General features: G+C 36.7%; 1 long non-coding RNA gene across 1 annotated transcript; it reads left to right on the top strand.

The window, feature by feature from the left end:
- Positions 1-14,852: 14,852 nt before the first annotated feature.
- Positions 14,853-23,429, top strand: LOC127176390 (uncharacterized). Its single transcript, XR_007829088.1, has 3 exons — positions 14,853-14,998; positions 22,302-22,396; positions 23,068-23,429. It is a non-coding gene; the product is annotated as an uncharacterized LOC127176390 (long non-coding RNA).
- The last annotated feature ends 367 nt before the right edge of the window (positions 23,430-23,796 follow it).

Genomic DNA, 23,796 nt, shown 5'->3' with positions numbered 1-23,796 from the left:
TGAGATGAAAGGCATCCGCTTCTCGAAATAATGCGCAGCCAACAACATTAAGAGGACACAGCTGAAGCTAACATCCCTGAACTTTAGACACTGAGCTAAGAGAAAGAGATAGAAGGAAAGAGAGAGACACACAAGAGAGCAGACACTAAGCGGCTGGCAGCCGGAGGAGAGGGGAGGCTCAAAGCCTAAGGAGACGTCTTTTGCATAATGACATGTTACTTCTCGTTTTGCGCTTCCCTGGCCCAGGCCTCATAAGTGCTGCATCTGTTTACAAGCACACCATTTTTCCAAGGAGCGCCCATCTATTCGGCATTCATGAGAGATCTCTTAAGAGTCCCCAGCTGGAAAAATTGAGACAAAGACAAAAAAAACCCCAAAGCAAACAAAAAAAACCCTAATCCATCTTTGCAGATCTCTTTCACATTATGTTTTCAGATTTGATTGAGAGCCAAAAATGAAAAAACGAACATCAACAACAGCTTCCAGCGCTGACAGAAATAGAGCTGTATTCTGAACGTGACATCTGCCTTTGGTTTTGGTATTGTTGCTTGAGTGGTCCGGTTTCTGTCACTTGAATGCTTAATTTTCTTTGCTTCTTGTTATATGCCCAGTGTCTGAAGGCTCAGCTGTTCTCCAGACCAATTCATGACAAGTGGCACAGGAGAGACGAGACAACCCGACAGCTAAAAGAGAGGCAGTGTGGGCAGCTGTAGGCTGTAGTCATCTGATCCATGAGTCACATTGTCATTTCAACATGCAATGACCGGGGTAAGGTGTTCTTGCGTTGATGCACAGTAAATGCACTATGCAAACTGTCTATTATGAACTCATTGTATAGTGATTAAACAACTCTCATTTTAAAGTGGTTTACAGATCCACTCATAAAGATGAATTATTTCAGTCATTTATTAAAGTTTAAAAGAGGACACTTCATCATTTTTATGTTATGAAAACCTGGCTTAAAATAGCATGCTATTAGTACAATATTAAAGTATTTACGTAGATTTATATGATGCTTATGGCAAAAAGCCATTACAGTAATGAATATTGATGAGACATACACTATCATTCAGAAGTTTGGGGTTGGTAAGATTCTTACTGATATTTTTAAAGCAAGTCTCTTATGCTCAACAAGTCTACATTTATTTGACCAAAAATATAGTAAAAACAGTAATATTGTGAATTATTATTACAATAATGATTAAAAAAAAAAAAAAGAAAAAAGAAATAAATAATAAAACAATAAAAATATTTTTTATATATTTTAAAGTGTAATTTATTCCTATAATGGCAAGGCTAAATTTTCAGTGGTCATTACTTTCGTCCTCAGTGTCACATGATCCTTACGGAATCATACTAATATGCTAATTTGCTGCTCATAAAACATTTCTGTTAAAAACAGTAAAAACCCTGGACCACAAAACTAATCATAAGTAGCGCAGGTATATTTGTATCATTAGCCAAAAATACATTGTATAGGTCAAAATTACTGATTTTTCTTTTATGCCAAAAATCACTAGGATATTAAGTAAAGATCATGTTCCATTAAGATATTTTGTAAATTTCCTACCATAAATGTATCAAAATGTAAATATTGATCAGTAATATGCATTGCTAAGAACCTAATTTGAACAACTTTAAATGCGATTTTCTTAATATTTCGATTTTTTGCACCCTCAGATTCCAGATATTTAAATAGTTCTAATTTAAGTTCTATTTAAATAGATACCCTCTGGTATCTCGGTCATATATTTTCCTAACAAATACATGAATGGAAAGCTTATTTATTCAGCTGATAATGTATGATATGTAAATCTCATCTCATCTAATCTTTTTTTTTTTTTTTTTTAAATTGACCCTTATGACTGGTTTTGTGGTCAAGGGTCACATAGCATGATTACCACAAAGATTTTAAGCAGCACAACTGTTTTTAACACTGATAATTCAGCAAGGATGCATTGATTTGATTGACCAAAGGGACATTCATAATGTTACAAAAGATTTACATTTTTCTGTTCTTTTAAACTTACTTTATTGGAAAAAAATAATAACAATAATAATATATATATATATATATATATATATATATATATATATATATATATATATATGTATATATTAGTATAGTATGTATGTATGAAATATTACTGTCACTTTTGATCAATTAAATAAAATGCATCCTTGCTGAATACAATTATTAAAAATCAATCAATCTTACTGACCCCAAAGTTTAGACAGGAGTGTACGTGTGCATTTTAATTGTACTTAATGCACTTTAATGTGAGGAACAAGTAAACATTTAGCTGAACTCAGGCTTCTTAATTTAGCTTTAGTTAAACATAAACATATTTTTATTTAACGCATATTTAATTTTTTTTTTTTTGACAATAATTAGTTTGAGAACTACAACTGGCAGACCAGCAGTACCACCGTTGACCTTTGCATACATTTCATTTCATTACTAAAATAATGTAGACAGGTATCCAAACATACATTTCGGGAATTTTTCCTCCAGCAAATCTATATTTGCATGTAGAGGAGATAAAATAACACTCGAAGCAGCACCCTGTGACTCACATTCATCAGTTCTCCATATTCCTAGAGATCAGATTACCATTTTATGAGTTTCTCTGACTACTCTGACAGTTATGAGTTTAGCGTGATTCATTACGGTGAGGAACAACACACACACACAAACACAAACTGATGAGGTAGCCTGAATCCAACCCTGATGTAGCTGTTTTACCAAGGGAAAGATGGAGTGTTGCCCAGGAACGAGACGTTAGCTTTGAGGGCCATGGCTTGAAAGACGAATGATTGTTTTTGCGGGGTGATGGAAGAGACAGGAAAAAAAACAAAGGAGGAGGGTTAGAGGGGATAGCTAAGTGACTAATTGTGTCAAATAGCTCATCGAAAGCAAACCCACATCTTTAGATGCACACGTTATGGTTTTAATGAGGCAAAATGACACCGGCAGTGACCTAACAGACCACTTGATGGCAGCCAAGCACAACCTATGAGGAAGAAAAGTCTGGCACGTGATGGATTGTGCCACATTTGTCATCTAAACTGACAGACTCAGTGGAGGAACAGCTTTACAGGGCATCCATAATGTATGTGATTGCTCATGCCATTACAATCGCATTCCTTTGAGATTATGCCAGTAATGTAAGGCTGACCCTATAGACCAAGTTGAGATGCACTGAGAGGCACTGTTGCAGCGGGCGTCCGGAAGATTCAATAAGATGTGTGGAAAGACGTTGAAAATGTTATTAGGAGCTCATCAACCTTCAAAATGGTCATCAGATGACATGCAGCAACATGATTTTCCATAATTCTGCCTTTGCAATATTTATATTTAGTCACTGGCAGTTGGCAATGAGACTTCATATCTGGTCCTGTCCCTCCCAAAAGCAGTGTGAGACTTCACAATACTCTTTTTTTATGTATTTTGCATAATGCATGATTAGGCTTTTTGATTTTCATATTTTATATTGCCGACACGACTACATCTATCATGCTTTTTTCTCTTCCCCTCATTCTTTATGCAATTTTCCCCCTCTCTCTTCAGAAATACAGTAGCTTTGCACACGTTTCAGAGAAAAGAACAGCTTATCTTACAATGGAGCTTAGAGAAAATGTGTCTGGAAAGATTTCTGCATATATTCCTCTTCTGTTTTCATCCCTGTACGAGCTGAATCTTACCTCTCCATCTACCTATTGGGTCAGGGTTGTATTTTGCTGTACGTGTTGCCATTCTCACCCATTTTTTTTTTTTATTCTGACTAAAACTGTTTAAATCTGTTTAAGCATCACTCAGTGAGAATGACAACTAAGTGCTACATTTATAAAATATAAAACAATTTTCTTCTTTTTTCTAAATATTTATTTTACTGAATACAAGACAAAAAATACTAATACATTTTTTTGAAGTGCAACAAAAACGCTGACTGGCCATTTCCTATTCTACTGTGAGAAGAAACATGACTTAAAATAAAATAAACCATCTCCTTGAGACATACCCCCTTGTCTCCTCATTAGCCTGCTATGGAAGAACTCCATATCTCTTCCTTGAAAACAATGCTTGGGCCTGTGGTCACCCCAGTGGTTGCCTTAATTTGCTGTGGCCGGGGATTGGATGGCCTCCGTGGTCCAGTTGAAAGACAGTGGATGAAAGGAGAGGACAGCGGTTTGGGTCTGGTTAGATTACACTCTTGTCCTTTTCTGCCTGCTTTTCACTTTCCGTGTGATTGGCTTTGCCGCTATATGATTGGTGAAAAAGTGAACACATTCAGTGATTGTGAAAGTTGAACTACAGATGACATGGCACGGCAGTTCACTTTTTATGTTGCTCGTAAAGGTAAAACTCCTCATTGCCGTGTTTGTACAATGCCACAAAAATAAAATATGGAAAATATACATAAATAGTAAAAATAAGTATATAAAATAATTGTAATTTTTATTATTTTTTGAGTTTCTCTTCATAGTAGTTTAAATGACAGTTGTGTCATTTTTTTGGAAAAGTATTTTAGATCAATACTTATAGAGTTAACAATAAAACAGTTGTGAAACCACAAAGTTCATTTCAGAAACCTGCCAAACATGAGAAAGTTTATACGGTTGAACTTTGAACTTTTTTTTAATGTTCACACCTGCTTTGCAATTTTCACAGGTGTGTGCTTTTTGCCTCCAAAACCTGTTCAAGCACTCTTAAAGGCTACTCTTAATGACAGCTGGGTAGCTCTGATTAAAACCTGTTATTGTTTGCACTCCTGAACCGCTGAATAGTACTAGCAAGATGTGCGATGTTTGTGATTTTTCATCCTTTTTTTTTTCTGCGTACAGATGGAACTAGCAAATAGAGTCCAGTGCACGTCTGGTGATGAGCATTTTGGAAAAACATCACGTCCCATCATTCTCTGTCAATCAAGGTGTAAGGATCTATAAGTAACCCCTCTGACTGATTCCTCCTCAGGCAACGGTGTGCTATCTGGAGCAGCGTGTAGCTGTACCGTGCTAAATGTTCTGCACTACCCTTTATCAAAGAGATGTGAGAACATCTCCACACCTTTGCGCACCGCAGCTCAGCAGCTATCTGTGGCAGGGATGAAAAAGAGAGAGGTATTACAACCGAGGATTGACCCTGGTGAACCCTGGACGGAAGTGAGACAAAGCGAAAGAGAATGTAGTGTGACTGAAGTTGTTTTACTCTACTCCTGTGAGTGCACTGAGCCCTTGATGTGAGTGACAAGGGCTGGCATCCTGCCGGAATGCCTGTGAATCGACATGCCACTCACACGCCGATAACACCCAATAACCCGCTCCATTGTTATCTACCCTTTAATTCCCAACTCTCCGTCCGAAGCCATTCAGTGGCTCCCCGTAATCCTTGTGTCTTATTTTCTCTTCTCCGACAAGCCCGTGTCCGATTCCATTTGCTCCCTCCTCTGGTTCGCGACCGGGAGGTCAAAAATCTTCCTGAGGCCGGTGGGATCAAAGCTTACTGAAATGTGTATGACCTCCAGATAAGCCTCTTTCGGCATCAGGTCTTCTTTTTTTTTGAACTGCCTGTTGCAGTTACTCATTAGCAGGGCTGCACTGAATCTGCTTGCACAGAAAGATGCACAGAACTGGTAAGCACGAAGTCAGTCACAAAGTTCTATATTAGACCGCTCTCTAGAAAACTATATTCTGGTATATTTGGGGTCTTCATGAAATAGACGCATGTCTCTTTAAATGTTAATGAGCTCAGCTCACCCCACCCCTCAGGTGATGCGTTACCATCAAAACCAAAACTAGTGCATCCTCAGTGGCTCTGATGTTGGGAGAACATGAAGAATCTTATGCTTGTTTTCACACTTATGCGAGATCACACTGGAAGCCTGTGTACAGCATCACAACAGCAGCTGCTCAAGCTTAGATGTGAAACTGGCCTTATGTTCACTTTTACACCCAACTACAAAACACCTGCATTGCTTATGAGACACTGTAGTCACTACAGCTGCTTGACTGCGGAAAAAATAATGGACACTGTACAACTGGCTGAAGGAGGAAATATGCAAATACGGGACAGTCTGTCAGTTGTTGTGGGCGGGGCTTGAGCAATATGATGTCACGCTGCTCAGAAAACCAAAACGGCTTGATAATCAAGACTGTTTAGGTGTGCACGTAAGTGGTCCGTAGGTCCACATGTGTGACCAAAATAAGAAATTCTCTGTGAAATTGCATACCGACATGGTTGACAGCAGTTAATGCACAGTTACCGTTTTAGATCGACAAACTGTAATGCTGTATAAGATTTCTATTTGAACTCAAAGCATAATTCTAGGCCATTCACTCCCATTTTCAAAGCACAATGCAAAAATGTGACATTTCATTCACTGACGCTCTTTTCTGAACGCTCTTCAGTTGGAAAAAAGCTAAATCCAGGAGCACGTATACTTACTTGCCAGCAACTCGCCAAAATAAAAGCTTGCTAATTTCAGGTTTGAAAATGATTAAAATTCATATAAAAGGTAAATATTATCATTTTATTTTGAGGTTTACTATAAAATGTTTGTCATTTTATTTAATTTTTATTATTTTGTTTATTATTTTATAAAAAAAAATAACTAAATAAAGTCCAATTATATTATTATTATTATTAATATTACTATTATTCATTTCTTTTTTTAGAATTGTATTTAATAGGTCAAACTATGTGCAGTGTGAGGATCACACCAAATGAGAACTAGACTAAAAAAAAAACATATGTGCACCGCTGCACATTTATATGCGAGCAATATGTAAAAGTGAATTTTGCATCCGATGTCCCTTTTACAATCTGCCCATTTAAAAAAATTAAAACCTGATTTTTTTTATTTCATTTTTCAAATGCTGCACAACCACTCCATATAACCACTCCCTCTCCTGAACAATAAGCCCCACCTACTGATTAACATACAATTTACATATTGACAGAAAAAGCTAAATTAAACGAGAAAATAAGATAAAAAGCAAAAGAAAATAAAAAATTATCAAAATTACTGCATTCATAGCATAAGTATGCATAAGTATGCATTCATAACAAGTAACAAATTGTTTGTACAAATTTAATGTTAACCTATCTATCTATCTATCTATCTATCTATCTATCTATCTATCTATCTATCTATCTATCTATCTATCTATCTATCTGTCTATCTATCTATCTATCTATCTATCTATCTATCTATCTATCTATCTATCTTTTTCATATCTATGTGATCAAAAACCAATAAGAGTGTAGTACTTTCTGCTCCAAGTAACGTTTGTGCTATGTTTAGATTTTTCCCGTAGTGATTTTTGCCAAAAATCAGTGCAGAATATGAAAAAAAAAGGTCATTCATCATAAGCTACAGCGGTGGTGGTCTCTGCATACGGGCTTGTGTATGTGTGTGAAAGAGAGAGAGTTTGTGAAATGCTGTCTTTATGAAAGATTACCCGCTCTGAGAAGTATGCATTGAAATTCCCGTGTTTAGTAGTGCATATGATTTATCTGCAATGTGTGAATATGTTTATCTTCTCACTCGTATTGTTTCTAAAGCCAGAAATAGCCTTGAAGCAAGAATGCAGGTACAGGGAAAAAACAAAACAAAACAAAAACGTAAGACATATATTACTGCCATTGTGCTGTAGCATACAAACTGTTGATTCATGTCTATAGGATCAGCGTGACTCTCGGTTCCATTAGATGCCTCACTGCTGGGACAGACTATTGGAGACAAAAGTTGGCCCACTTAGATCTGCCTTAAAGAAAGTTCTCGGCCAGACAGAGCTATTGATGTGATGTGTTTTTCTTTTCTCTCTCTGCACCGTCTTTCCCCAGGAGCACTGGAAAAACCCAAAGGGGGTGCGCGCTCAATCTCTCATCCCTTTGCACTCTTCTCCTGTCACTCTTTCATTCAGTGTCAGTCCTTCTCTCACTCACGTGTGGACAGGGTGTGTCCAAACCTCTCGTTTTTCCTAGCGTTTCATCTCAGCCTTATTTATTTATGGTTTCAGCGAGCTGCCAAACACAGGTGGTTTGTATGGAGCTCTGATGTCCCCTGACACCAGACGCTCAGTGTTTGCATAAAAACCACCAGAGACTGCCAAACCAAAGACAGTGAACCAAAAGACGTTCTTCCTTTGCACTTGGGTCGATCCATAAAAAAAAAGCTAATATTTGTTAGATTCTGATGGCCTCTGCCTTACTTGTGGTTTTGTAATGAAATTTAGCCTATAGCTATGAGATGAGAGAGAGATTCCATTATCAGATGAAGCATAGTATAGAAGCCAGAACTCATTAAATACTACAAGGACAACAGTCCATAGTATTGACTTCAAACTGATCGTGACCTTGACTCATAATTCAATTAATAATTAAAATTCATTAAATCTGCACTAAAACTGTGACCAACACAGTGAACAGAATAATATCCCTCTGGTGAAAGCAATACAAATAGCAGCCAAATGAAAGATTCTGATTACCATTTGAAAAACTTGTTGGAGGATAAATCCTAAGTTTTTTAACTGGGGCCAGTAATGTCAAGTCCTAAATAATTCAAATTCAACAGCTGAAAAACATACATGAGAACTTATTCAGACGATTGCTTGTTTGTGAGAATAAAAAGACTCAAATAACCGTACAAGGTCAAAGTTTTGAGCTTCTCAATGGCATCAAGTGCATCTTATTTACGTTTTCATCATACCAGCATCTTTATTATATACATAATATGTTTCAGTGCTCTATAGAATAAGTATAGAATATCAGGTAGGCTACTATAAATTCAGCATGGATTTATTAATATGCTGTTCAAGGATATTATCATCCAAGGCAAATATTATGTCTGTATTTTTTCTTGTTTTTGATTACAGAAGGCCAGATCATTTTCAATATTAAAAGTCTTTCATAGCTGTTATTAAGAAGAAAATAGGAATGTGATGACGACTTTTTGTATCATAAATGCTCTTTAATTTAATGAGCATCTGTCTGATTTGACATTGCATTCTTCTGTTAGGAGATGGTTAATGGAAAAGCATTTTTAAAAGACAGATTTGAACTTACCTGATTTCTAAGGGACAGAGAGACAGGTTTATTGAGAGCGAAAAACATAGATATGTAGAAATCATGAAAATAAAGATAGGTATTTCATATTAAAATTCTGTCATGTACTCCTTTGTTAGCAGTGATGGCTAAGGTTAGTGCATTATTAAAACTGAAAGATTAAGAGTTCATGAAAAGACAGAAAATGTGGCTATTGTGCTGAAATGAACTCAAATGAGATTGCACAGTCAGACAGTGACAGCCAGCTGCAAGCGTATTAAAACTTTCTGGCAATGGCAAGTTTTTCATAAATCTCTTAAATGTTCTTTTTAATCATGGGTGAAAAGCTATGTACCTTTATCTCTTTCAAATGTAATGAAACAAAGCACAAGCCATTTTGCTTTCTGAATATTCAGTCCTTGGAAAACAGTGGCATATTTGTCAGATTATTTTACATTGTGTAATGTAATTTCTGACTGATAATATTTTAAAATACAACGCAAATGATACAAACGGGGTTGAACAAATGGCAGTACGGTAAGATTTTAAATTAAACACAGACTTTGATAAAATAGTCCATCTAGTCACATCTCAGGGTATGCAAAGGCCCTGAAGCCCTGATAAGTTAAGTATATAAAAACATGCGCAAACTTGATGGCATGTGCCAAAAAATATCGCTGATTTACTAACATCTAATGAGAATTGCAATTGCACTGCTGTTTCACATATCTCCCCTAATGAATGTGTAATTTGGGGTGTGCCTTCATGCAGTGCAAACAGATTAAATTACTCTCACAAAGTTAGTTTCTTCTTTGTGATATGTGACCCTGGACCACAAAACCAGTCATAAGGGTCATTTTTTGAAACTGAGATTTATAAATCATCTGAAAGCTGAATAAATAAGCTTTCCATTGATGTATGGTTTGTTAAGATAGGACAACTATTTGAAAATCTGGAATCTGAGGATGCAAAAAAAAGCAAAATATTCAGAATTTTGCCTTTAAAGATGTCCAAATGAAGTTCTTAGCAATGCATATTAATCAAAAATTAAGTTTTGATACATTTACAGTAGGAAATTTACAAAATATTTTCATGGAACATGATCTTAATTAATATCTTAATAATTTTTGGCATAAAAGTACAATAATTTTGACCCATACAATGTATTTTTGGCTACTGCTACAAATATACCCATGCTACTGTTGTAGAAATGCTGAATATGGGTGGTCTGATCAATTGCTGTACATTTAGAAATAATATAAATCATACCCTGGCTATTTAGTGAGATTTAGTGAAGATTTAGTGAACTGAGCTGCATGGCTAGCATCTGGTATTACCATATGCAAAAGCCTGCTTTAAATATGGGTGCGTCTAACGGCCAGCCTATTTGCATGTGTTTTGCATGTCCACAAAATGCACTTAATTTGTTAAATATTTGGGACATTAATAAGGCCTTAGGGTACCAATTATGTGTGCTCATGTGTGTAGGCCTTTATCATCATTTTGCATTTGCAAAGTGGAAGTTTCAAATACTAATAAAACGGTGTAGCCTGTATAAATAGAATTGATGAATTGTTGTTTTTATGCATTTCTGCAACAGTTTGTGTCTACAGACCTATCTATGTTTGCATTCATTTCTCAAGGATGAAAAAGGGTTTTATGTTATTCTATGCAGTGAAAGGAACCATTTTATGTTTTTTATGTGGAGTACATGCATGTAAGCAGTACTTCAAAGACATTTGTTAAAGAAATGAATACAATACAAACAAGATTATATCGTATGTACTTGTCTTTATATGTATATACTATTGAATATTCAAACGGAAGTGGATACAGAATTATGAAAAGGAACTGTTTCAAATATTAATGTTTGTTTTATTGTCTTTTGATAGAAAGTCGGGTGAAGGTTGGATAACACTACTATTTAAAGGCAAGTGAAATGACAAGTGGATTGTGCTAAAGGTCTGTCAAGATTAAACAAGGCCCTAATATTCGAGAAGGGGCACCTGTATATTTGAATAACACCCTCCAATCAGGACGCGAATGCTGTCACGTCTCTACATTTCATACAGTTTCTCATGGATAATGCAAACCATTTAGTTGAATTATTAATGTGAATATTTGCACACAATTTCAAGGCTCCATTACAGTGATCCAGACAGGATTTGATTTAATTTGGGCAGATTAGATGCAAGCAGACAGTAGGTTGAGGCGAAGGGTTAAGGTGATTAGGAGAGATAATCTTGGTCTGGGTGGGTGTGATGGAGATGGAGTGAAAGGTTGTATTAGCCTGTGTTTGCATATGAATACTTCCCAGTGCAGTCAAATGAGCTGATGACATTGTTTTCCCAGCCTCGCTTCCTTCCAAAAGGTGGTGAGAGCTTCAGAGAAAATGCCAGGCCTTTTGATCACACTCTCAGTAATATCTTGACGGTGACTGCTAACTTCACCTGCATGCATAAATTATTATTAAAACAACATTAGAAGCTCTTTCAGTCTAATTAAAGTGTATGGCAATGGTATTTTCATAACCATAATCCTATAACAGCAGAATGCAAAAACTATGTCAACACTGGAACTGAGAAGAATGGTTTCAAATTTTTAGGTATAATAAGTTATATTATCTTATATTGGAGATTAAGAGATCTGTGACAAACATTATAAACTCATGTGTAGCATTAATTAAAGGCATGAGAAAATCTAATTTACCTTGATCTTTTGGCATATAAGAGGTCTTTGTACCATTTAAACATCCTGCAAATTTCATAGCTTAAAGTGTTCTCCTCATTATAAACAAAGCATTTATTTAATCAAGCTCCAAAAATGGCTTGTTTGGATCCAAGGTGCAAGGTGACGTCATACAGGTGCAGGTCTTCTTCTCACCATAGCCTGCCCACTGGCTTTCAGTAGCTTAATAGCTCATCGCTTGAAATAGAAATTACAGTCACTGTCGCTATCTTGTCTACACTGGATATGGTTTATGTGCATTCACATTTTCACAAGCTTAAAGGAACACTCTGCTTTTTTTGGAAAATAGGCTCATTTTCCAACTCCCCTAGAGTTAAACAGTGGAGTTTTACCGTTTTCAAATCCATTCAGCCGAACTCCGGGTCTGGCGGTAGCACTTTTAGCATAGTTTAGCATAGATCATTGAATCTGATTAGACCGTTAGCATCTCACTCAAAAATGACCAAAGAGTTTCAATATTTTTCCTGTTTAAAACTTGACTGTTCTGTAGTTACATCGTGTACAAAGACAGACGAAAAATGAAAAGTTGCGATTTTCTAGGTCGATATGGCTATAGTTCCTAGCCATATCAGCCTAGAAAATCGCAACTTTTCATTTTCTATCAGTCTTAGTACATGATGTAACTACAGAAGAGTCAATTTTTAAATAGGAAAAATATTGTCATTATATATGGTCATTTTTGAGCGAGATGCTATCGGTCTAATCAGATTCAATGATCTATGCTAAACTATGCTAAAAGTGCTACCGCCAGACCTGGAGATCGGCTGAATGGATTCGAAAATGGTAAAACTCAACTGTCCAACTTATTGTCCAACTCTAGGGGAGTTGGACAATGAGCCTATTTACAAAAAAAGTGGAGTGTTCTTTAACTATGTCGTCAATAGGACAAATGGAGTGAAAAAAATGTTCGCTTTGTTTTGTTTGGTTTAAACGGTGCGTTCACATCTTTGTACAGATATCAGAAGGATCCCAGCATAAGGAACAAGTAGATAGTTTCTTTTTAATGGCATCCCAGATCGTGTCAGAGGATTGTTCAGACTTCGGAGCAAGTTGTTTTGTAAACGAGGCACAGTGTGAATTACTAAATTTATTGCAGTATTCCACTGTATTGCCTAGATAGGTATAACATTTGAGTACTAAATAAGCCAAATACAAGTCTTCCTAATCTCACACATATGCACCTGTTGACTGTAGTTACAAACACAAAACGTTACTCTTTGCATTTCTAGTTCAACCCTCTTCTTTAGCTCAAGTATGCAAACCTCTTTGCCACATGCACTGTAATGTGTTTTATATTGAAAGTTAAATTTTCAAATAAAAAAGGCAACATGATCGTTTTAATTTTCGCTGGAGAAAACAGCTGTGGTGTGACGAGAGGTGAACGCAGTGAAAACAGTAGATGATATTGATATTTTGTGTATCAACTGTATTTATGACAAAGAACTGAACAGGTGCAGATATTTTAACAATCTATCGATAAACACACACCTTGTTCTTTGTTTCTTGCTCTGCACCACCGCAGTCTGCGGATTGAAGAACACGCTGAATGACGGAAAGGACCCGAAGTCTGCCACCATTTTCGTATGAAATTTAAAGGGGACTGAGGCGATCACAAATTCTTGCTATAGCCCCCCCTAAAAATGGCCTAGTGACGCCCATGACGTTAGTCAATAATAATAGTGGCCGATTACTGAGAAGCCTAAAATGACACGCCCCTTAAAACAGGTTGTTTCAGACAGAGGGTCAGAATGAGGGTTGAAAATAATAATTTTCCCACATATTTATTTGTGGTTTTTTTGTGCAATTTTTTTTAATTAACATTATAAGCAAACCTCAAGGAACATATTAAAAACATAATAATAAAAAAAAACAATGTCATGACCCCTTTAACACTTAATATTTTTCTATTTATTAAAGAATCCTGGAAAAAAAAAACAGTTTTCACACTGTTAACTAAATGTTAAACTGTTGACATTAACTGTTTTCAACACTGATAATAATAAGAAATGTTTCTTAAGCATCATATAATAATTTTGAAAGACAATGTGACACTGGTGACTGCTGAAAATTCAGCTTTGCCAACACAGGAATCAATAACATTTGAAAATATATTCAAATAGAAAATAGCTATTTATGTTTTATATTATAAAGCATTTGAATAAATGCAGCTTTGGTGAGCATAAGTGACTTATTTAAACATTACATTAAATAATCTTAGAAGCCCTAATCTTTTGAATAGTGTATTTGTATACATTAATGAATAGGGAAATAAAGGGAAATAAAAATATTAATTTTAGAAATGAAGGTTCTACATAGCACTCAAAGCATGGTTCTTTATGTAAAAATAAAAATAAAATTATCCTGATCTGCTTCTATTTAGAACTATTTTTGTATGTGAAATTGAAAATCATTTTCCTTTCATTGAATGCCTCAGAGGAGAAAACAGTGCAATTGTCAAAATGCAAAACTTTCTTGAGGGAAGTTTTACACTCAGCGCCAAGAATGTTGCTGCATGTGGAAGCACAGATGTCTCCAAATGGTCTACAACCTGTTAGAAAGACACATTGGCACTGAACCCAAACCAAGTCTAAAACATCAGGCAGCGAGAAGCTTTGATTCACGCACAAAATTAGTTAATTTCAACTGAGTTGACTAATCTGCATAAATTACAATGACAATGACTTTTCTTTTCAAAAGCAAAAGCGCTCGTAGAAAGCTCCGAAATTTAGTTTGTGCATATAATATTTTCAAGAGACAAGTTATCACGAACATCCCTTCTAGTAAAATCCGAAATACCCAAGGCAAGTATTTTTTTTATTGTCTTTACCACAAATAAACTGCACCATTTGTTCATGACTAATGCTCATCCACTCCAGCTGTCCGGCTCTTTTATTAAAATCCATTCTAGCTCACAAGCCTTCCAACACTCTTCCTCTTCCACCTCTTTCTCCGTATCTACCTCTCTCTTCCCTCTCTCCTGGCTTTAAATCCTAATAGGTCTGACAGTTTTATTTTCTGTGCTGTAGATAAAATCATTATTGTCATATTCGTCCGCCTCGGCTGTCAGTGCTTCCACTGCATGCAGTTATTTGCGGAGGGCCTTCAAGCTGTCGTTTTGGCGATTGATGGGCCCCCGATGGCATCCTACTAACTCGGTAGCTCAGAAAAGAGGGGAGATGGACTGCCAGACTGACCCGAATAAAGGTAAGACACATGGGTGTAAGTGACAGGGTGGGATGCTTTTATGACTAAAGAGGAAATGATGCCGCCATACGCTATTAACTTTGTACAGTAATCCACAGTGCTTTATTTTAGATGAGCCAGAATGACCCAGATGATAGCTATAAAAGAGCATTGTGCTTTGTACGCACCCCTGAGAATGCATTACTGTGTAGTCTGGGGCAGGCCGGTGCTTCATAAGCCGTTGTTGGTCTTGCGTCTTTATCCGAGCCAATGCGCAATGAGTTTGGAATGGCTAAACAATGAAATGCAAAGAAAAGGTAAAGCATCATCAGCCGCACACTTTGAATGTCGAACATTCCTCACTTGTACATTTGGTGGGCCTATAGTCCTTCAGGCATATTAATGAGCACTTCACTGAAAAGCACGAGAACATTTGTCTAGGCTTCAAGGCAGCGTTGGATGCCAGCCCCTGAAGTACCACCACGCTGTGCCCTTCGCTGAATGTTACTAAAAGTTTGATTTAGCGAGCTGAGCGGGGAATTTCAAAGAGCATTGTGCGGGCTCTTATTCTCAATTAAATGCGAGGAGCCTCCCCTCTTATACAGCTGCAGATAATGAAAGAGAATTACGCTGCGCACTGCTCCTTCACCGCTTTTATGGATCTCTATCCCGTACAGACACTGTACTGGGCTTAATCAGATTCATAAATAAAACATGCCTGAGGCCCATGGGCAAGGACAGCGCCATATTCACCACAGCTCCACAAAAAAACTGAGATCATGAAAAAAGGAAAAACTTTAAAGGTGTGTGCGTGTGTATACGAGTGAGCACAAGTGAAAGAGAAAGGTTGGAACTGATAACCTGCTGAATTAATGAAGCTTTTTTTCTTCTCCTGAGGAAAACCCTGACAAGGGAAGTTACTGTGACCTTTGACCTATCTTATATGCATGCCTTGGAGGGCAGCACATCTCACTAAGAAGCAAATTAGCTAATGCATCTAAAGACAGAACTTTGTGCCTATTCAAGGCCAAGTAACGAAACTGCAATCATCTGAGGAAACAAACTGGCCAAACACATCTGTGTCTTTAGCTCCGGCCAAAATATCGTGCTGCCAGTGGGAGACGGGTGAAATTTGAAGGAACATCTGGATAATAATTTATGACCAAGGCACCAGGTGCTAAACACCCTGAAGCTGTTAACTGCGAATAAGGTGAAGGTAAAGACCATATGCTTTTTTCCTTTCTTTTTTTTTTTTTTAGACTTATCAAACTCTATTTCATAGAGGATTTCCTTGCAAACAGTGGGATCAGAATTTAAAAGACAACCACAACCAAGTGGGAAACTCTTTGCTGACAAATGCAGTTTTCAGACTAGACAACAAGGTAGACAACAAGGGAATGTCTTTAAATTCAAATGGAGTTTTCTGAATTAGAGTTGAATTTCAATTGAGGCAGCAAACTGGATGCTCATTTGCAGTTTAAATTGGGATAACACTTTATGGTTATACTCCATTTTAGAGATTCTGCTAACTATAACTTTGCAACTACACTGTAAAAAACAATTTGTTGAGTCAACTTAAAATAATTTGTAACCTGGCTGCCTTAAAATTTTAAGTTCAGTCAACTCAAAAAAAGTTTATTCAACTTGAAATGTTAACTTATACTAAGTGACAACTTAGATACTTGATTTGAATCAACTTAAAATTTTAAGGCAGCTGGGTTACTTACCCATCTGTTATGTTTAGCAAACACAAATGTCTAAGTTGTTACTTAGTACAACTTAACATTTCAAGTTGACTAAACTTATTTTAGTTGACTGAACTTAAAATTTTAAGGCAGCAGGGTAACAAATTATTTTAAGCTGACTCAACAAATTGTGTTTTATTTTTTACAGTGTAGGTGGCACAGAGAACCGCTCACTCCTGTAGAAGACGCATAAAGCCTGCAAAAAGCAAAGTTAACTGACTGTAAGAATGAGAAATACGTACTGCTATGTCTGTTCATGACATATTTGATGTGAAATGTCCACTGAGTGGTAATATGAGTGTTCGTTTTTTTCCCAAACATATGGTGTTTTATGTGCCGTTGGTTTTGTACACAAACAAATTATTTTAAGCTGACTCAACAAATTGTGTTTTTTATTTTTTACAGTGTACATGTCAACTACCAGTCATTAGAGTTTTAGTAGACCGTCATAGTCACACTTTATTTTAAGTCCAATTCTCGCTATTAAAGGGGTGATTGTGTTTATGGGGTGCAGTCTAACGTGTTAACGCTTCGTTATTAAAAAAAGCGCATCCCTTCTCTGATAAATGATCGGATGATTTCCAGGTTTTGTGAAGCCCCTCCCTCAGAAATACGCAGTGGGCTTAGATTGGTTAGAAGGTCCAGTGTGTTGTGATTCGCTAAACCACTAGAGCGTGTTCATAAACGTCACGCCTCTCACATGCGGTCCGGTTGTATTGTAAACAATGGCATTGTCAGTATTGCTTATCAATTTGAACCAGAAGAACCTGTGCAAGCACCACTTTTACAGGACGTTTCAGAATGGTATGCAGTTTTGTTTGTTGTTGTATCATACCTTTAGATACGCTGTGGTCTGTAAATGCTACTGCTTATTTTAGCTTTTAATATAACAGTTTCGGTTTTATCCTGATTAAAGCTTTAATACAGCAGAATACATGATTGCACTGTAGCAGTTTTGTAAAGTAATTGTTTATTTTGTAACAGTAAGTGTTTGCCAGTGAGTATTGCTCGCTACCACAGCAACTGCGTCTGCGTCCATGTTTAACGCTTCTCGTAGCTATCTGGAAAATATCTGTCTGTCTGTACACATAAAGTGTATAATACGAGGGCACAATCACGGGTCCCCCTTGGCAGAAATTGTGAACCCGGGGCACCTAGATCGGACCGAAAGGGCAGTTTAGTCAGAGTTCAAAGTGGCAGGAGGGCTCGAGCGGGGGTGTGTGAGAGAGAGACACACACACAGAGATGCAGAGCAGAGCGTGTGCAGAGCAGAGGGGATGTGAGAAACAACATTAAGAACTGCTGCTTTACAACATTGATTTTGAAACTTGTGAATGCATTAGAATCGTTAGAAGACAGAAGCACGATTCATATATGAATAGATTTTTTTTATGTGCCGCTAGTTTTGACGACATGGCAACAACTCTTCTTCTTGCCTCGCCCCTTTGTTGCATGAAAAAAATAGGATGAATTGAAATTCAAAGGAAGAAGTTTTAAAGAAAAAACTCGAAAATCATAGATATTCTTGAATGGTGTGGCCAATCCAAATTTACAGTCTAAATTTCAAATCTTCTGAATGTTAAATAACCGTACTATATGGTATATTTTAGGACTGAGAAATGGAGGGATATAATATATTTAAAAAATAAAATGCAGATTTTTTTCTGTGCAGTCCAGAACATTTCAGGTCGTTGTTGGAAGCCAGGTAGCTGGCATTTTTTTCTTTTACTTAGGTAAGAAACAATGAGTTTCTCCTTGTCATTTAAAGAGCATACTCACGCCTATTAGATCCAAAAAATCTCATTTCACCCCTGACCGTCTAACACCATAGCTGACCCGCTCAGCCCGCACATTATGACAAGTGTGCTGAACTTTTGAACAAAAGGTCAGAACATTCTTAAAGAATAAAAAGGTATCAAATAGTTAAAGTTTAGTAAGAGAAAAGAACACGGAAGGAGGTGGGGAGGAGAGTGTGTCTACGAACAGCAGATACTCTATGGTAATTAAAAGTGCACTCTTAACCTCACCTTGTGCACCATTGTGCTAATCCTCCCAGCTGACCTGCTTTCACCTTCCATTTCACACTTTCATTTCAATTTAATCACGGGAAGCCAAAAAGCAACCTCTAATTGGAGTTCTTTTGGTCCGCCGCACCCCCGATTACAGCTATGCTTTAGGGGGGGAAAAACGAAGAGGGAAGAAAATGTGTGCCAAGACAGCCTAATGATGTTAATAACATTTCATCAGCCTTATCATCTGTCCTTGAAATAAATATCTTCTGACCTGATGTGCATTTTAGTGTAATATAATTGTGTGGATATTACTTTGTTAGCAAGGTTGACTACTACAGGCTTTAGACACATTAAAAAAGTTGTGAATTTTCCCTGCTGGAAAAAAAAAAAAAAAAAAACATCCTAAAACAGCCAACTGGTTTGCTGGTCTTAGCTGGTCTACAACCAGCACTACAACCAGCTAAGAACAGAAAATATGGTTTGGTTGTGATGGTTGCTTTAATATTACTATGTGTTTGTATACAAAATAGAGAACAAAATTTTACTGCTTCGTTGTCTTATGTCCTTGATCTTGACCTGTCAGTGGAACCATAATCTTTCTTTTTTTTTACGCAGTTTACTTTTTGTTTGCCAGTTTTTTACTTTTCATGCTCGGCCGAGGTTAAAGAAAAGAAAAATGCTTCATCTGAAAGCAGCTCATATACTGAAACTACAACAGTAGACAACTGGAAAATACAATATGTAGTCTCAGTGGCTTTTGTCAGGCATGCTCGACCCTTAAGGAGGTGGTTATTATGTTGTTGAGACAGGTCTCATTATGTAGCCAGTCCTGCTGGCCTTCATAGAAGTAAAAATGACAGAACAGGGATTGGCATGTTTGCTCATGTTGCTTTAAAAGCGGGTGGCTGTAGGAACAGCTTATATTGTTGGGGTTGCTGATTGCTGTCCTTGATATTGAAGCCTAGACACATGCGAATAAGTGATATTGCAAATGGAAGTGACATTTGCATCAAAACTATGAATTGCATTAAACCTAAATCCCACTGAAATATAAAAGTGCAGAAAAAATTCTCAACTTCTATATACATCCAGCTTGTTACATTCTAAAATATGCTGGGTTATTTTTTCTACCCAACTGCTGGGTTAAGCCTTTTGGGTGGTATGCTGGGTTCAGGGTTGCCTTCCAGGGGATAAAATACACATTTTTTGGCGGGGTTCCCCCAGTAAAATTTGCATTTCAGGGGCTATATGTAATGTTACTGGGGTTGCTTCAACCCGCAAACATAAAAGACAACCCACGGCAACAGTAGTAAAGTAACCCAATTCTGCGGGAAAACCACAGACTTGGCTCACTGGCTGGGTTGTTTTTCCAGTGCTGTGTAGTTTTTGTGTTATCCAGCTGTTGACAGCTGACAGGTGAAACTACACACCCCTCCACCTCCATCCGACAAAACAACCCAGCGCTGCTCCAACCTGATCTCATGACGAAAATGTACCTGTGGGAACTTTTGCAAGACGTGAAATACATACCAATAATATCACTGCAGTTTCCAACAGAAATGAACACTAGAGACAATAAAACAGCAAGCACTTTTTGTTTTCATACGCAGTTATGATTACAGCTCCATATGTTTCACTTTCCTGACATAACAAGCTTGCTCGGCAGCTCGGCTGGCATCTAACTGGACTTAGGATGTGGAATCCTTGGGTACGAATACTGTGAAAAGCATGACTCATGATGAAAGAGCTGAAAGATGACAGCTTGCATGCTTGCGATTGTGTTTTTGTCACATTTGCTTTTGTTCATACTATCGGGTAGGTTAATGTATAGTGCAGAAGTACATTATTTAAAAAATTTCACGGAGCATTAGTGTTATAATGCCACTTGACGGACATTTCAATTGCGGTGACGTGTACAAAACCAACGGCACATAAAACACCATATGTTTGGGAAAAAAACGAACACTCATATTACCACTCAGTGGACATTTCACATCAAATATGTCATGAACAGACATAGCAGTACGTATTTCTCATTCTTACAGTCAGTTAACTTTGCTTTTTGCAGGCTTTATGCGTCTTCTACAGGAGTGAGCGGTTCTCTGTGCCACCTACACTGTAAAAAATAAAACACAATTTGTTGAGTCATCTTAAAATAATTTGTTACCCTGCTGCCTTAAAATTTTAAGTTGAGTCAACTGAAATAAGTTTAGTCAACTTGAAATGTTAAGTTGTACTAAGTAACAACTTAGATATTTGTGTTTGCTAAACATAACAGATGGGTAAGTAACCCAGCTGCCTTAAAATTTTAAGTTGATTCAACTAAAATATCTAAGTGGTCACTTAGTATAATTTAACATTTCAGGTTGAATAAACTTTTTTTTGAGTTGACTGAATGTAAAATTTTAAGGCAGCCAGGTTACAAATTATTTTAAGTTGACTCAACAAATTGTTTTTACAGTGTAATTGGTGCAGTCCTTCAGCGAAATAAAGGTTTGTGTATATATTATTTAATTTATAAAGTCTTTACTGTTCTGTACATTGTATTATTTTACATGACACAACATACAGAGATGATGTCAGTCAGCTAAATGCGCATGATCAAAACGCCTTTTGCCTTGCATAACATTATTTGTTATAATACTGAATTTAATTTATTTTATGATAAATTATGCTCTCTAATCTCAATACTGTTTGTAAATTGTACTGTTTGTTGTTGAAAAGAAATTGCAGAGAACAGTTGAATACACTTGAATTAAAATGTTACTTTTAAATGGTACATTTTTTATTTGTAAAATGCTTGTTAAATGAGTTTAAATGTGTAATATTGTAAACAATGCTGTATTCATCCAAATGAGTTCATTTGGTCATATCTTTTTGTCCATGTGTGTTCTTGCTTAATAATAAATGTTCATCTTTTGATTATTGCTGTTGCGTTTAGTAATTATGTGTGCGTTTTTTAATTTCCATCTCATTTAAACCCAGCAATATAGTAATTTTTAAACATTAGTTGACTTAAACATAACAACCTAGCATGTTGGTTAAAGACATTTAACCCAACCAGCTAGGTCAAAATAACCCAGCATGTGTTCTGTCCAATATTTACCCAGCACTGGGTTGCCAAATAACCCAGCAATGGTTGTTTTTAACCCAGCATTTTTGTTCAGTTGTAATTTTTTTTTAATATGTAATAATATAAAGGGGCAGTTCACTGTTATTTACTCACTTTTATGCAGTTCTACAATTGCATGACTTTATTTCCATCATAGAACAATAAATGAATAAACTGTATCAAATGATTCACTGAAAAGAGTTCAAAAGACTATTTTCTTCAGAAAAACTCCTTTGTGTTACACAGAAGAAAATAAGTCATACAGGTTCTGGTACAACATGAGGGTGAGTAAAAGATGGCAGAAACATTTGTTTGATCTACATCTGACTCTGTGCCAGTCCTGTTCAATGATCTTGACCTGTATCTGACTGGTCATGATGGGTTTCTTAATGGTTGTATATCAAAAAGGAAGAAGCATTGTATTATTTTCTCTCAGACTTATCTTATCCTTGCAGAAACCTGCCCTGAGCTGACTTTACTTCTTCTCTGAAGGATGGCTGCTCATTCAGATCTAACAGCGAATGTTTAAAGAAAGCCAAAATGCCACCAGGTAAGAAAACAGTAGAACAAAGCGTGGTGAAGTGTAGAAGTTCTGTGCTTTTAGCTGCATTTCTATCCTCATGCCCTTTTTGTGTGTATTCCTTTATGAATCCATTAAGATTAATTTGACCCCTTTTACAAATACAGATTTCCCCATTTATCACTTGCCCTCCCTAATCTCTGACACTCATCATCTGTTCATTAAAGCTACCTTTGCCTGGATGCATTATTTGGCTCTGGAGTCTCTAAACAGGCTTTGTTCTTTATTACACAGTTGCCCCAGTGCATTCCACAAACTCATTAAAAAACTATTAGCGCCTGTTGATTTCTCAGATGCTCCCCCATTATTGGATAAGATCTACTCTTGGAGATGCTTTCACAGAGTACTGGCTCATTTCATGTGTCTCTCGTCCATTTGTGTGTCCAGAATTACTGCATGCACACTTTTCACTCGCTTGTATGTTTCAGAGCGCTTCTAAAGAGAACTGCAACATAAGCGTTTATGTGTATTTATTCATGCTGGCAGGAGCAGTTTATATGTTTTACAAGGGAAGGGAATACGTGTTAACATGGTTTTATCATTTCATGTTCACGCCCTTCTCCCATCTCGCCTGGTCCCAGCTGTGTTGTAGCCCTCCAGTGCTGAAAGGGACCCCTGTCTTTCTTTCTTTCTGTGTGCAGAAAGGAGAGAATATGAAGGCAATAAAAGTGCCGTGCTAGGCCTGGCGGAACTGCAAATACATCAAGGGTTCATTCTCCTCTGTTTGCCATTATTCACATTTGGCAGCCACGGAATGTCACACCTGAGCTATTGGGGCTCCCACTCTCAAGATATATGGCCAGAGTATTTCATATTTGAAGTTATTTACCCTGTCGTTTGTTTTCATTTTTACTGATGTGGGTCATTTGACAGTTTGGAGTAGTTTCAAAGCTTTCTCAAATAAACACCTATATGTTATTGTGTCAGAAGCAAGGAGATGGAGACCATTTTCCTTTGCCATTAAGGTAAAATAGTCAAGATATATGGAGAAAATATGCAAAAATATTATGATAATGTAAAGTGTTGCTATTATAGTAAAATCCCGAGGTTAAAAGTGCAGTAGATTTTACGCTTCTTTATTAGGAATGTAATGTATAGTTAATCTGACAAGAATTCAAAGCGTTTCTGTCTTTGTATCACAATTACCAGCAAATTCACTTTGATAACCTTTGAAATAAGATTAATAAACGTAGTATTTTCCCATCGGGCACTTTTTGTTTAAAAAGTCTGAAAAAACTCTCAGCAACAGCATATTTTTACACTTTTTAACATATTTTCCACATAATAATGGAACTATATTGTGTTATTTTACTGCGTTTTATTTCCATTTAATAAGAGTCTTGAAAGCAAATGATCATTTCCTTACAATC

Source organism: Labeo rohita, chromosome 14, assembly GCF_022985175.1.
Source record: "Labeo rohita strain BAU-BD-2019 chromosome 14, IGBB_LRoh.1.0, whole genome shotgun sequence".
NCBI lineage: Eukaryota > Metazoa > Chordata > Actinopteri > Cypriniformes > Cyprinidae > Labeo > Labeo rohita.
The sequence above is the reverse complement of the archived record's forward strand: the minus strand, read 5'-3'. Positions and strand labels throughout refer to the sequence as shown.